The 14,256-nt window shown below is 41.0% G+C and overlaps 1 protein-coding gene across 4 annotated transcripts in view; it reads right to left on the bottom strand.

Annotated features, from left to right (window-relative positions):
* The window catches only part of SPECC1 (sperm antigen with calponin homology and coiled-coil domains 1), a 299,046-nt gene that overhangs the window by 237,301 nt on the left and 47,489 nt on the right, over nucleotides 1-14,256 (bottom strand). Inside the window, exon 1 of one of the 4 annotated variants that reach the window (XM_054458479.2) lies at nucleotides 4,220-4,373. The exons of the other annotated variants lie outside the window; for them this stretch is intronic. The gene's annotated coding sequence lies outside the window, so the exon portion shown is untranslated. Of the gene's footprint in view, nucleotides 1-4,219; nucleotides 4,374-14,256 lie in introns of those variants that run through there. 4 annotated transcript variants of the gene reach the window in all.

The following is a 14,256-nucleotide window of genomic DNA, read 5'->3' as shown; positions in this document are numbered from 1 at the left end:
TTTTACAGATAATAAGACTGAGGGACAAGTTAAGCCTGAGCAATCTGCCTCCAGTGCCCATGGGCTTAACCAGAATCTTATGCTGACTCAGTATTACTCCACACAACTCATTCTCTCTACATATCATGAAAGCAACAGGCTAGGTGCGGTGGCTCACGCTTGTAACCCCAGCACTTTGGGAGGCCGAAACACGTGGATCACCTGAGGTCAGGAGTCCGAGACCAGCCTGGCCAACATGGCAAAACCCCACCTCTAATAAAAATACAAAACTTAGCCAGGCGTGGTGGCGGGCACCTATAATCCCAACTACTCGAGAGGCTGAGGCAGGAGAATCGCTTGAACCTGGGAGGCAGAGGTTGTGGTGAGACGAGATTGCACCACTGTACTTCAGCCTGGGCCACAGAGCAAAACTCCATCTCAAAAAAAAAAACAAAAAACAAAAAAAAGCCACAAAAGTGATCACAGTGCGATAATGGCGTAGAAACAGATTGCTCCTATAAATAATCGAATAATCCAGAAAAATCATATAATAGAAAAGCTGGAGGTATAAAAAGAGAAAATCATAAAATATTAGAAAACATAAGAGTTGCTCATAAATGATATTGGAAAAACTGGTTAGCATTTTTTAAAGTCAGTTTAAATTTACTTTCACATCATCCATGAAAGAAATACTAGAAGAACATAAATGCCTTAAAAGCAGAGAACTTAGATCTCTAACATAGAAGACTTATGAAAAAAATGAACCGATTCGACTATATAAAAATGTTAAATGACTGCATGTTTTTTAAAAAATTTTAAAAAGGTAAACAATAAACTGGGGAAAATAACTGACAAAAATATGGCAAATAAATCTTACCCATATAAATCGGCCCCAAAAAGCCAGCATTATGATCCCATAAAATGATCAAAAGAGAAAGTACAACTTGTAAACAAGCACGTAAAAAATGTTCAGCCTAGCTGTATTAAAAGAAATGCAAAATAACATAAAGAGGTTCTGTTTTTCTTACTCTTTTTTCCCCGTGATACTGTTGGCTGGTTCTGTTTTTCTTACTCTTTTTTCCCCATGATACTGTCGGCTGGTGGAATGGATGAAATTAAACAAATGCTCCCACACACTGTGTTGATAGAAAGTAATTTAGCAACACATACCAAGCACCATTAAAATGGTCATGCCCTTTTACCCAGTAATCCCACATCTGAAAATCTACCCTACAGATACAACCCAAAAACATACGGAAAGTTCCATGGACAAAGACAGTTACTAATCTATTACTTATAATAGCAAAAAAAAAAAAAAAAAAAAAAAAAGAAAAGCAATCTAATTTTAAAAAACAGGGAATAGTTAAACAACTTATGGACCAATCACTTAATAAAATATTTTATGCCATTAAATAATTGTCAAACCAGGCTGGGTGCAGTGGCTCATCCCTGTAATCAAAGCACTTTAGGAGGCCAAGGCAGGCAGATCGCTTCAGCTCAGGAGTTCAAGACCAGCCTGGGAACCATAGTGAAACTCCATCTCTACCAAAAATACAAAAATTAGCTGGGCATGTTGGCACATGCCTGTAATCCCAGCTACCTGGGAGGCTGAGGTGGGAGGATAGCTTGAGGCTGGGAGGCAGAAGTCACAGTGAGCTGAGAACACGCTACTGCACGCCAGCCTGGGTGACAGAGCGAGACTCTGTCTCAAAAGAATAATACAGTAATAATTGTGAAACTATATAACATTTTTAAAGCCTTATGCTATAATATCTAGTTGTACAGGTAGAAAGAAATATATAATTTTTTTAGAGACAGGGTCATACTCTGTCACTGAGAATGAAATGCAGTAGTGAGATCATAGTTCATTGTAACCTTGAATTCCTAGGCACGAGTGATCCTCTGGAGTAGCTGGGACTACAGGCATGCAACACCACACCTGGCTAATTATTTATTTACTTATTTTATTTATTTTTTTTTTGAGACAGGGTCTTGCTCTGTTACCCAAGGTGAAATGCAGTGGCATGATCACAGCTCGCTGCAGCCTCAACCTCTTGATTTCAAGTGATCCTCTTACATTAGCCTCCTGAGTAGCTGGTGCTACAGGTGCACATCACCACACTCAGCTTGTGTTTTGATTTTTTTGTAGAGATGAGGTATCACTATGTTGCCCAGGCTGGTCTTGAACTCCTGAGCTCAAGTGATCCACCTGCTTCAGCCTCCCAAAATGTTGGGATTACAGGTATGACCTACCACGCCCAGACCTGGCTAAGTTTTCTTACAAAATTTTGGAGACAGTGGCCTTGCTATGTTTCCCAGGCTGTTCTCGAACTCCTGGTCTCAAGAAATCCTCCTCCTTCTCCTCCTGAGTAGCTGGGATTTCAGGTGCAAACCACCACACCCAGCAAAAAATACAGAAATTTTAACAGTTGCTTTAGGGTGTGGGATTAAAAGTCACTATTTTCTCCAATTTCTGAATTTACTGAAATGCCACATCAGAGCATGAGCTCTGGATTGAGACAGACTTGAGTTCCCATCCTGGCTGCACCACTCACCTACCTGTCCACCCATCTCTCTGACCTCTCTAGGCCTCCACATCCTCAGCTATAAAGTGAAGACCAAAAAGGTAGCTACCTCATGGGGCTGCTGGGAGAATCAAATGAGATGATGTTGTACAGTGAGAGCTCAAAATTACTTTGATCATTTAAAAAAAATGTTAATGTATTGGGGCTGGGTGTGGGGGCTCATGCCTATAATCCTAGCACTTTGGGAGGCCAAGGCAGGTGGATCACCTGAGGTCAGGAGTTTGAGACCAGCCTGGACAACATGGTGAAACGCTATCTTTACTAAAAATACAAAAATTAGCTGGGTGTGGTGGCATGCGCCTGTAGTCCCAGCTACTTGGGAGGCTATGACAGGAGAATCACTTGAACCTGGGAGGCAGAGGTTGCAGTAAGCCAAGATCAAGCCACTGCACTCCAGCCTGGGTGACAACAGCAAGGCTCCATCTAAAAAAAAAAAAAAAAAACAAACTTAACATATTGGAAAAATAAACTTGGAACGAGGAATGATACTTCACAGGTGGTGGTTTATTTCAAATTCCAGGTTTTCAAATGAAAGTTTCGTATTGCTTATTCTGCACCCCCTCTCCTGCCTTGGGGGCTCCTCTGTTTAGACAGGCTTCCATGTTAACTCACTTGGTAAAGGAAAGGTTAAAGGAAGTGAAACATGGCTACTCTCAAACAGAACCACAGAGACACAGAGTCCATGGAGCTGAGCCATAAAGGAGCGAAGCAGCCACACCAGCGAGTTCTGCAGCAAGAGCAGCACCTTTGCATTCTATCGAGAAGGGGTGGAAGCCACATTTCCCAAGAAAACTTCGTGTGGACCTCCTGCACCGCTGAGCTAAACATTTTATTCCTATAGGAAATTAGAGTCAGTGGGACAAGGAAATAAAAAGCAAAAACTTAATTTCTAGAAAATAGAGTGGGTAAGAGAGATTTTAAGGTATCTTCAGCCCTGTGATGGGGTGTGGGGGAAAACAATCTCAAGTAACCATATAATATATAACTTCCCAGAAAAGCCACCAACTTATCACATTATTGCTTGAAACTCTGCCATCTGGGCTTCACAAGCATCTCATTTTAGACCCTAACGCAATGTATGTATTGCCCAGATGTTGAGCACTGGGACATTATCAGACCCTCTGCCAGATGACAGGGCACACTACAGTGCTGATCTCCTCCAAGGGGAGATGACTCGAGAACGTTCCAGGAGCTAAGCACTAGTCGAGTGGGCGGTTCTCTCCACAGGACCTTAGACATCCCACACTTGGCAAAAAGAACGCACAGAAGCAGCCCTATTCACCCTGGATGGGAAAATAATCTCCACACTGCTACTAATTAGTACCCACAGAGCTTCTTTTCTGAAGAACTTCATATATTAACTTGAAGTTGGCATTAATCATCCTTTCCTTGCAAGATGAAACAAGTGAGAAAAGATCATTTTCTTTCAACACGTCAAAAGATGGGTTTCAAATCCTTTTTCAGCCCCCCAAAATCACGCATGTGGCATTAACTTATCCAGTCCACGCACCACGGGAGAATGTATTCACACTGCCTTAGTCACACCAAGATCCACCGGGTCTGTAAGACATTGTACCTAAAGCAGAAGCACCTCTTCCCCAGCTATCCTAAGATTTTCCATCTCCATCTTAAATAATAACCAACAATGTACTTACTGCAAAACTCTGCTTCTCCTGCTTCTTGGGAGCTGCCGACCTCAATCAGCAAGTCAGCCACTCTATTCTGGGTTTGGTGCTGGCCTGGGAGGAAAACCACACTCAGAGGGGGCCGGGCAGAGAGCGCTTGAGCAATGCTTCACTCAGGAAGCAGGCGGGCTCTGCTCTCCCCAAGTTCGGATGGCCTCTCCCCCTCTCTCTCCTGCCTCTCACAATCTCTCTCTCTCTTCTCTTTCTTACATGCATACATGCACAAAGTGCAAAATCATACTTCCATCCTACTTGGTCCTCAATGCTTAATTTGTACCTCTCCAAAATGTAAGAGTTTCAAGATGTAGGCTGGCTAGCTGCTGACTGCTCCCTGAGATATCAAACAGATTTAAAAATAAAAACAAAAACTCAGTCTGCTCTTCACAAATGGATTTACCCTGAAGCTTCAGCCACGCCCCACCACCTTGCCATGACCCTGTGAGCACTGTGAGTTCTAGGTGGGAAGGGGAAGTTGGGCTACAACCAGGAAGCATATCGCAGCAGGGGCTTCTGGTGAGCCAACTAAGGGGATCTCAGAGGTAGGCATCAGAAACTCCTAGGCTCCAATAATTTGTTGCAATTTTTTTTCATTCTAAATAAATCTTTTCATACTTAATTTTGAATTCAGTGAGCTCCAAAATGATATGGGCATCCTCACAAAGCCTGGGGTCCACATTCCCCGCTACTACGGATGGCCTAGAGTAAGCCCCAGTGACAATGGGATCTACTGCAACAGGGAGCAAATACACTGCCCAGAAAAAAAACATTGAATAAATGTTGTGAAGGTAAACAAGCAACATGTGTTATATCCACAGGCACCAAGAACTCTATCAGCGGGCCTGGGCTAAGCTTAGTCCTTGCCACAAGCTGCATCTTAATTGCTATTTTACTGGATAATAGGGTGGAAGGCAGCCAGTCTGCTCTTGCATGGCAGAGAGCTCTTATACAGCAGGTGGCACGGGTTTGCAGAGCCTCTGTGACACAGAATCCCCCATGTTCATATAATTCTAACCTCCATACTCAGACTCTGTCATTCAAATGCAAAGAGTGCGGTAAGGAGTTCAGAGCTGGCCTGGCCTGGCACGGCAGCCCCATGCCCCACCTGGCCAAGGCTGCTGCCTCTCATGGCCATCCAGCTTTGCCTTGAAGGAGACAACAGGCACAATGCACTGAACCTGCTCTTACTGAGGAACACCCACCCTCCTGGGGGGCAAGGGGCATACAGGGTCCTGACCCATCTGGGTGACTCCCCATGTGGCACCATGGCACAGACACAGGAGGTGGTAGTGGTTGGGACTCTGCAAATGACAGACACCTAACTCAATTTTGCTTAAGCAAAATAGTGAGTTTGTTGGCTTTACTGATTTAAGAAAGTCTAGGATGAATTCAGGTTGGCTTTAAGCCACCTAGACCTTGAGGTCCAATGATGGCATCAGGAATGGTTTTGAATCACCTTGTAGCTTCACTCTCCTAAGCTGGTATCATTCAAACACGGGTGCTCTGAGGATAGGAAGGCCTTGCCCAGCAGCACTACAGGACTAGAGGTCTTTAGCATTTGAGATCCAGATTAGAGAGTCTCTCCCAGAAAAGAGCCTGAGGTGATACACTGTCCAACCCATTGGCCGTGGAGAGGGACCTGGATGATTGGCAGCTCCACTAGTTATGGAAAAAGCAGTTTCCAAAAGGAGAAAAAAGGCTAGGCAGAAAAAAAGTACAAGCTAGTCACTCAATAGTGTCTCAGATTATTAAGCCTTTCATGTGATCATGTCTTACCTCCTTCATTAGACTGTAAATCTATTAATAGAAAGATACACACAAAATGTTAACAGTGCTTATCTCTCAGACTGAGGGTCATTTACTTTTTAAATTCACATTGTAGCTTCTAAATTTTCTAAAATAAGTATGTATTAAACTGTATAATAAAATAATATACCTAAACAAGTTATCACATGTTAAAAAAAATCCTACTTACAATACCATCTATAAATAAACCTGGTAAGAAAGTTACAGTTGCCCCCCAAAATTCATGCTTTACTGAATGACAAAAAAGAAAACTGGATGAAAAGCATACCATGCTCTCCCAATGGATATTCATTCTCTGCAAACAATTTTATAAATGTGTTGTAATTCCAATAAAAATTCTAATCAGATTAGAAATATGAAAAAAATTATTTATAAAATTATCCTAAAATTCATCTGGTAGAATAATTGATTATTCTCTATAGAAGCTATCAAATAACTTGATTCTTCTCTAACGCAGAAAATTCCACACACACACACACAAACACAAACCACTTGTACTACCAGATAGTAAAATACATCAGAAAAATAAAAAATTACAATGGCATGGTTCAGGAATAGAAAGAAGAGCACTGGATCATGGCAAAGCCCAGAAATAAGAATTTAGATTATGACAAAGATGGCATGACTAATCTAGGATAAAGAATGGATTGTTTTAGCTGAGCACAGTAGCTGGTGTGAGCTTGTAGTCTCAGCTACTTGGGAGGCTGAGGAGGGAGGATTGCTTGAGCCTGGGAGATCAAGGCTGTAGCGCACTATGATTGTGCTTGCAAATAGTCACCGAACTCAAGCCTGGGCAACAGAGTGAGACCCTGTCTCAAAAAACTGAAAAAGAAAAAAGACCACACTTCAACCTGGGCGATGTAGTGAAATTTTATCTCGAAAAATTAAAAAAGAAAAAAGAAAGAAAATATAGGAGATTATCCTGATTAAGGTAGGAGAGGCCTCTCTGAGCCTATAGACAAAGGCAGAATACATAAAGAAAAAACAGATGTGACTTACTTGAAAATTAAAAGCCTCTGAAAAAAAACCCCCACTATAAACAACTTGAAAATGTCAATGACAAGATGAGACAAACATCTGTGCATAACCTTTGGTTCCGTTATTCCATTTGTAGGAATGTATCCTACAAAAATAATCATGAATGAATACAAAGCTATCTGAGCAAGAGTGACGAGCTTATCCTTGATTATAACAACAACAATGGCAAGAAAAGAAATAATTTAAAGTCTAACTGGTTAGATTATGGTATATCCACATAATTAAGCCTTATGCAACCATTAAAAGTGATAATAGATGTGATATGGATAAAATATATAGATAAGATATAGAAAAATCCTCAACAAAATACTAGCAAACCAAACCTAAAAACATATATAAAAGATTACATACCATGACCAAATGAAATTTCTCCCAGAAATTCAAAGTTGGTCAAAATCAATCAATATAATTTGCCCTAGTAATAAAATAAAGGACAAAACTACATGATCATCTCAATAGATGCAGAAAAAGCAGTAGACAAAATCCAACAGATTTTCATAAGATAAACACTGAACAACTAGACATAAAAGGGAACTTCCTCAACTTGATAAAGGGCAAGTTCAAAACACTCACAACTAACATTGTACTTAACGTGAAAATCTGATAGCTTTCTCCTAACATCAGAAACTAGACAAGGGTGTCTCTGCTCTCACCACTTCTCATCAACATTATACCAGACATTTTAGTCTGGACAATTAGGCAAGAAAAAGAAAGAAAATGCATCCAGATTGGTAAGAAAGTAAAACTATCTCTAACCACAGATGACATGCTCTTATATGTATAAAATCAAAAGGAATTTACAACAAAAAAACCTCTTAGGGCTAATAAAGGAGTTCAGGAAGGCTGCAGAATACAAGATCTTACAAAAGTCAATTGTATTGCTATATACTTGCAGTGAATAATCCAAATATACTCAGAAACCAATTCCATGTATAATAGTATCAAAAATAAAATATTTATATGTTTAACTATAAAATATTTATAAATATGTTTCATTATAAAATATTTATAAATATGTATGAATAAGTAAGTGGAAGATCTACACACTGAAAATGACAAAATGTCATTGAAAAAACTAAAGAAGTCAAGTAAATAAACAGACATCCCATGTCCATGTAAGACAGTCATACAGACCAATGGAATAGAATTGACAGTCCAGAAGTGAACCCATAAATTTATGGGCAGTTGATTTTCAACAAGGATGCTAGGACAATTCAATGGGAGACAGTCTTTTCAACAAATTATGCTGGAATAACTGGATATCCACATATAAAAGAACAAAGTTAGACTCCTACCTCATACTACATACAAAAATCACCTCAAAGTACAAGAGTACAACTCTTGGAAGAAAACACAGCTGTAAAACTTCATGACTATATTAGACAAATATAGATGACATCAAAAGCAGAAGTAAGCAAAGACAAACTAGATAAAGTGGACTTTATAAAAATTAAAAACCTTTTGCTTCAAAAGATACTATCAAGAAAATGAAAGGACATGCAGCCATAAAAAAGAACAAGATTATATCCTTTATAGGGACACGGATGGAGCTGGAGGCCATTATCCTCAACTTCCAGCTGATGCAGGAACAGAAAACCAAATACTGCATGTTCTCACTTATTAAGAGCTAAATGATGAGTACTCATCAACACAAAGAAGGAAACAACAGACACTTGAGGGTGGAGGCTTGGAGGAGGGAGCAGAAAAGATAACTATTGGGTACGGGGCTTAATTCCTGGTGATGAAATAATCTGTATAACAAACCCCTGTGACATGAGTTTACCTATGTGATAAACCTTCACATGTACCCCTGAACCTAAAATAAGTTAAAAAAAAGAAAATGAAAAGATAACCCACAGAATGGGAGAAATCATTTGCAAATCCTATATATGATAAGGGTCTACTATCTAGAATGTGTAAAGATCTCTTAAAACTCAATAATAAAAAGACAAATAACCCAACTGAAAAGTGGGTAAAGGATCTGAACAGATATTTCTCCAAATAGACTATACAACACAAGTGGCCAACAAGCACGTGAAAAGAAGCTCCACATTAGAAAAATTAATCATTAGGCATTATGCAAACCAAAGCCACTGGGAGATACCACTCCACATCGACTGGGATGGCTCTAGCCAAAAGGACAGACATTAACAAGTGCTGGTGAGGATGTGGTGACACTGGAACCCTCATACATTGCTTATGTAAATGTGAGAAAGCACAGCCACTGTGAAAAACAGTTTGGGGAGTCCCTCAAAAAGTTACACACAGTTACCACTATGACCCAGTAACTCCAGTCCTTGGCATATATCCAAAAGAATTGAAAACAGAAGTTCAAACAAGAACTTGCAGACAAATGTTCACAATAGCACTATTCACAGTAGCCATAAAGTAGAAAAAACCCAGTGGCCATCAGCTGATGAATGGATAAATATAAAGTGTACATCCACACAGTGAAATATTATCCATCAGTAAAAAGGAATATGTACCAATACATGGATGAACCCTGAAAACCTTATGTTGAACAAAAGAAGCCACACAGGCTGGGCACTGTAGCTCATGCCTATAATCCCAGCACTTTGGGAGGCTGAAGCAGGCAGATCACTTGAGCCCAGAAGTTTGAAACCAGCCTGGCCAACATGGCGAAATCTTGTCTCTACCAAAAATACAAACCAGGTGTGGTGGTGTACATCTGTGGTCCCAGCTACTTGGGAGGCTGAGGTGAGAGGATGGCAGAGGTTGCAGTGAGCTGAGATTGCAGCACTGCACTCCAGCCTGGGTGACAGAGCAAGAACCTGTCTCAAAAAAAAAAGAGAAGCCACACACAGAAGACCATCTATTGTATAATTCCACTTCTACGAAATGTCCAGAAGAGGGGAATTCACACAAACAGAAAGTACTTGAGTGGCTGCCACAGGATGAGGCAAGGAGCGATGGAAGGGTGGTAACTGCCCTGGGTTTTCGGGGCCAGGGGGTAATGTTCTAGAATTTGACAGTGCTGACTATTGTATAACTTTGTGAAGATACAAACAAATCACCATACTGTTCACTTTTAAAAGTATGAATTTTATGGCAGTGAATATAAGTGAATACATGTTATCTCTATAGAAATGATATATACTATAAATACATTAAAAATATTATAAATATGTAAACATTTACATAAATGTAAATATATGTGAATTTATGGCATCAATATAGAAAGTGATACTACAAAATATCCAGTGATATGGAACAATGACGACAATATATTTTGGTGGAAAATACAAATTGTAAAGTGTATGCAGTAGGACCTCATATTTACATTTAGGCATATAAAAAGACTGAAAAAAAATCTATATATTAAGAATGGTTAGGTTGGGCGTGGTGGTTCACGCCTGAAATCCCAGCACTTTAGGAGGCCGAGGCGGATGGATCACCTTAGGTCAGGAGTTCAAGACCAGTCTGGCTAACATGGTGAAATCCTGTCTCTACTAAATCCAAAAATCAGCTGGGCGTGGTGGTGTGCACCTGTAGTCCCAGCTACTTGGGAGGCTGAGGCAGGAGGATCACTTGAACCTGCGAGGCGGAGGTTTCAGTGAGATCACATCATTGTACTCCAGCCTGGGTGACAAAGCGAGATTCCATCTCCAAAAAAAAAAAAAAAAAAAAAAAGAAAAAAGAAAGAATGGTTATCTAGGTGGTAGAATAATAGGAAATTTTAATTTTCTTTATGCTTTTTAAATTTTTCTACACTGTCTACTATGAACATGTAACAGTTTTGTAATTTTTTAAAATCTATTTAAGGCTGGGCATAGTGGCTCACACCTGGAATCTCAGCACTTTGGGAGGCCAAGGCGGGAAGATTACTTGCATCCAAGAGTTCAAGACCAGCCTGGGCAACATAAATGCCCTTATCGCTACAAAAAAAAAAATTTGATTAGCCAGGTGTGGTGGTATGGCACCTGTAGACCCAGCTACTTGGGAGGCTGAGATGGGAGAACTACTTGAGCCCAGGAGGTTGAAGGTACAGTGTGCAGTGACTGTGCCACTGCACTCCAGCCTGGGCAAAACTCTATTTCAAAAGAAAAAAATCTACTTAAGCATAACAACAATTATGTATCCTGACAGTATCAGACTCTATTTGTAAATTCATGGCTTATACTGCAGAAAGTAAATTCAATTCCACCTGAGGAAGGCTTTCTTAATTGTAGAAATAATTAAACCCTGCACAAGACATCCTTTGAAGGAACTCTCCTGGATTCTGTAAGAACAGAGTCAGATGACCAACTATAATGGCATGTTGAGGTGTTCATTTGCAGGCAGACCGTGCAGTATCAGGGTAGCCGAGCTCCAGGAGCCAGATGGATGACTCCAGACCAATGCTCTTCCACTGAAGGAATCTCCGTGCAGGCTAAGTTCCTAAGTGGGCATCCGGCCAGCTCTCCACAGAACAAGAATTCCTAAATGCTAGCCAAAAATCAAAGCTTAAAAATGCTCTGTTTGCTCTTGGAAAACAAATTTATCAACCCTAAAAATAACTAGGAGAAAGGCAAAGATGAAAATGACTCTGAGTGAGTTACAAACAGATGTTTGGCTAATTTTTGCAAAGGCTGTTAGAATAAGAGTCCTTAGAGAGGGGTACCCAGGAGACTCTAATGATTCTGGATGAAAGGGCACACTTCCAGGGGTAAAAAAGGTAAAAAGCTTCACGGGTTTCCAAGTTTCACCTAGCCAGCAACAGATCCAGTTTTTATTACCAGAAAATGGGTATGGATAGAAATTGTTTATCTGATGATATGTTGTTATGATTGATAGACAGACAGACAGATAGATATAGATGTAGATATACAGATATAGATAACAAATTATAACAAGGACTATGGGCATTAGAACCGGTTCCTGGATCCTGATACCTATAGTCCTTCTTATAATTTCAGGGCACTTTAGGCCTCAGGAAACAGAATCTCTCTCTCTCTCTGAACTTCTCCTGTCCTTTCACGTGCCCAAGACAGGACCCTACTCTAATTATGGGTCAGGAGTCCCTCCATCTAGACAGAGTCCTACTCATAACCCTAAAGGAAGGAATGCTACACAGAGAGGCCAAGAAAGTCTTGAAGAGACAGGCATGCTGGGTTTAGATCATGTACTTTTTGTCCAATCACATTTCTACATGGTTGTGGTGCCTATGCAATGAAGCCTCCATAAAAACCCAAAAGGTCACAGTTCAGAGAGCATCTGGACAGCTGAACACCTGGAAATTTCTGGAGGATAGTGCACCCAGGGAAGGCGTGGAAGCTCTATGCCCTTCCCCATCCTTTGTCCTACATTTCTCTTCATCTGTATCCTTTGCAGTATTCTTTATAATAAACTGATCAATGTAAGTTAGTGTTGCCCTGAGTTTTGTGAGCTGCTCTAGCAAATTAGTTGAACCCAAAGAAGGAGTCATGGAAACCCCAACTTGAAGCCAGTTAGTCAGAAGTTCCAGAGGCCCAGACTTGAGACTGGTGTCTGGAGAAGGGGGCAGCCTTGGGGCCTGAGTCTTGCCCTGTGGGATCTGATGCTCTCTCCAGGTAGACAGCATCAGAGTTGAACTGGAGAACACCTAGCTGGTGTCCACTGCTTCTGTAGAGAAGCCCCCACACATTTGGTCACAGAAGTCTTTTTCCATGTTGATGACTGTTGTTGTGGTGTGAGGGCAGAGGAAAAACCCAGTTTGAGAGGGTTTTTCCAAAACAGGTGGGTTAGCAGATCATAATTAATATACAAATTGTTAAACAAAATCTGAAATTTAACACAAGCATGTAGTTTAGAAATATATTGCTCTTCTTTGTAATATCTATAAAGTCTGACTATAACTGCTCATTTCTACTAAGAGGAACTTAACTTCCATGATAACCAAACCATCTCTTTAGATGACTTTTTAATTTTGTTCTAAGGCATGAAATTTTACCATAAGAAAGTACATAGGGAGAACTAATTACAGAGGGAAACATACCACACCCGGCAAGGAGTGGTTAGTGAAGTTGGCATCATGCCCTCCCTGTGAAAACATAAAGGCAAGGGCTTTCTGTAAGTACATGGCTAGAAACAAGAAGTTTGTGGGCTTACAAGTTACAATACGCTGGTACATTTTCAGTTTTAAAAATAATACTGTGGTGCCAGGAGAATTCATATGCCGAAGGTCATGTAGCATGACCTTGAGAGGTCCCGTAGGGATGGAAGATGTCTGGCGCCAGGACAGATCCTCCTGCTGTCCTCCCACCCCAGCACTAAACACCCTCTGCTTCTAGCGTCATGTACCTGCCACCCACACTGTGCTTCCCTCCCAGGCTGTGTGAGGATACAGTAAGGCTATGCATACATTTGCATTTGTTTAATTAGCCAGAAAGAGAAAAGCAGTTACCCTTTTGATTCCAAAGCAGATGTTAAACTAATTTGGGGAAAGAACAAGAGTCCCAGAGAGTCTGAAGAATGACTCATCGTCAATCCCCCACAAGTTTCATCACACTTGGTGGTGTGCCCGTTCTCTGACTCTCCTGCCATCAGGGTTCTGGATGTGCAATGCCCTTCTCTGGCCCCCAGTTGCTCCTCTTTTGGCTGTCCCAGCATCACACTCCCTCCGAGCTGGGTTTGCATGCTCACAAGAAGCTGAAGCCCCGACTCCTGCCTCTTCCTGGTTTTTTCCATGCCCTGCTGGTCTCACTTGCCTCGCTGACTAGTCTGAAACCCCAAGATCACCTCCTTCTGCCAACTCTGGCCCTGCTTACTCAGCCACCAGCCATAGACTGCCAACTCATTTTTCTTTGTTCCTGATCTAGGTCTCCAAACAGAACTGAAAAACTGAACTGCCCTGAGGCCATTTGGCCCTCAGCACCTCTAAGTGATTGTTTTATTCATTTCCAACTGTCTTCTTATCAAACCTCTCAAAGCGTTTATTCTAAATGCCTTATTCTGTTGGTTAAGTTTAACTCAGAGGGAAGGGTTACTAGCCTGACTGTGATCTTAGGTCAAGCACTACTCTCTACTTTAGCCTTATTAACAAAGCTGATAGTCTGATTCAGTCTGCCTGATTCCTGACTCTTATTTCTTGATGGATTCTGAACTGCCTGTATTTGTGATAGCAGTTGGGAGTGAGGAGGTGAAGGAGAATGATGCCAACAATTGTTTTCCTGACCCTCGACAACTAT

The sequence above is a fragment of the Pongo pygmaeus genome, chromosome 19 (assembly GCF_028885625.2).
Source record: "Pongo pygmaeus isolate AG05252 chromosome 19, NHGRI_mPonPyg2-v2.0_pri, whole genome shotgun sequence".
Lineage (NCBI taxonomy): Eukaryota > Metazoa > Chordata > Mammalia > Primates > Hominidae > Pongo > Pongo pygmaeus.
This window is presented reverse-complemented; position numbering and strand designations above follow the sequence as displayed.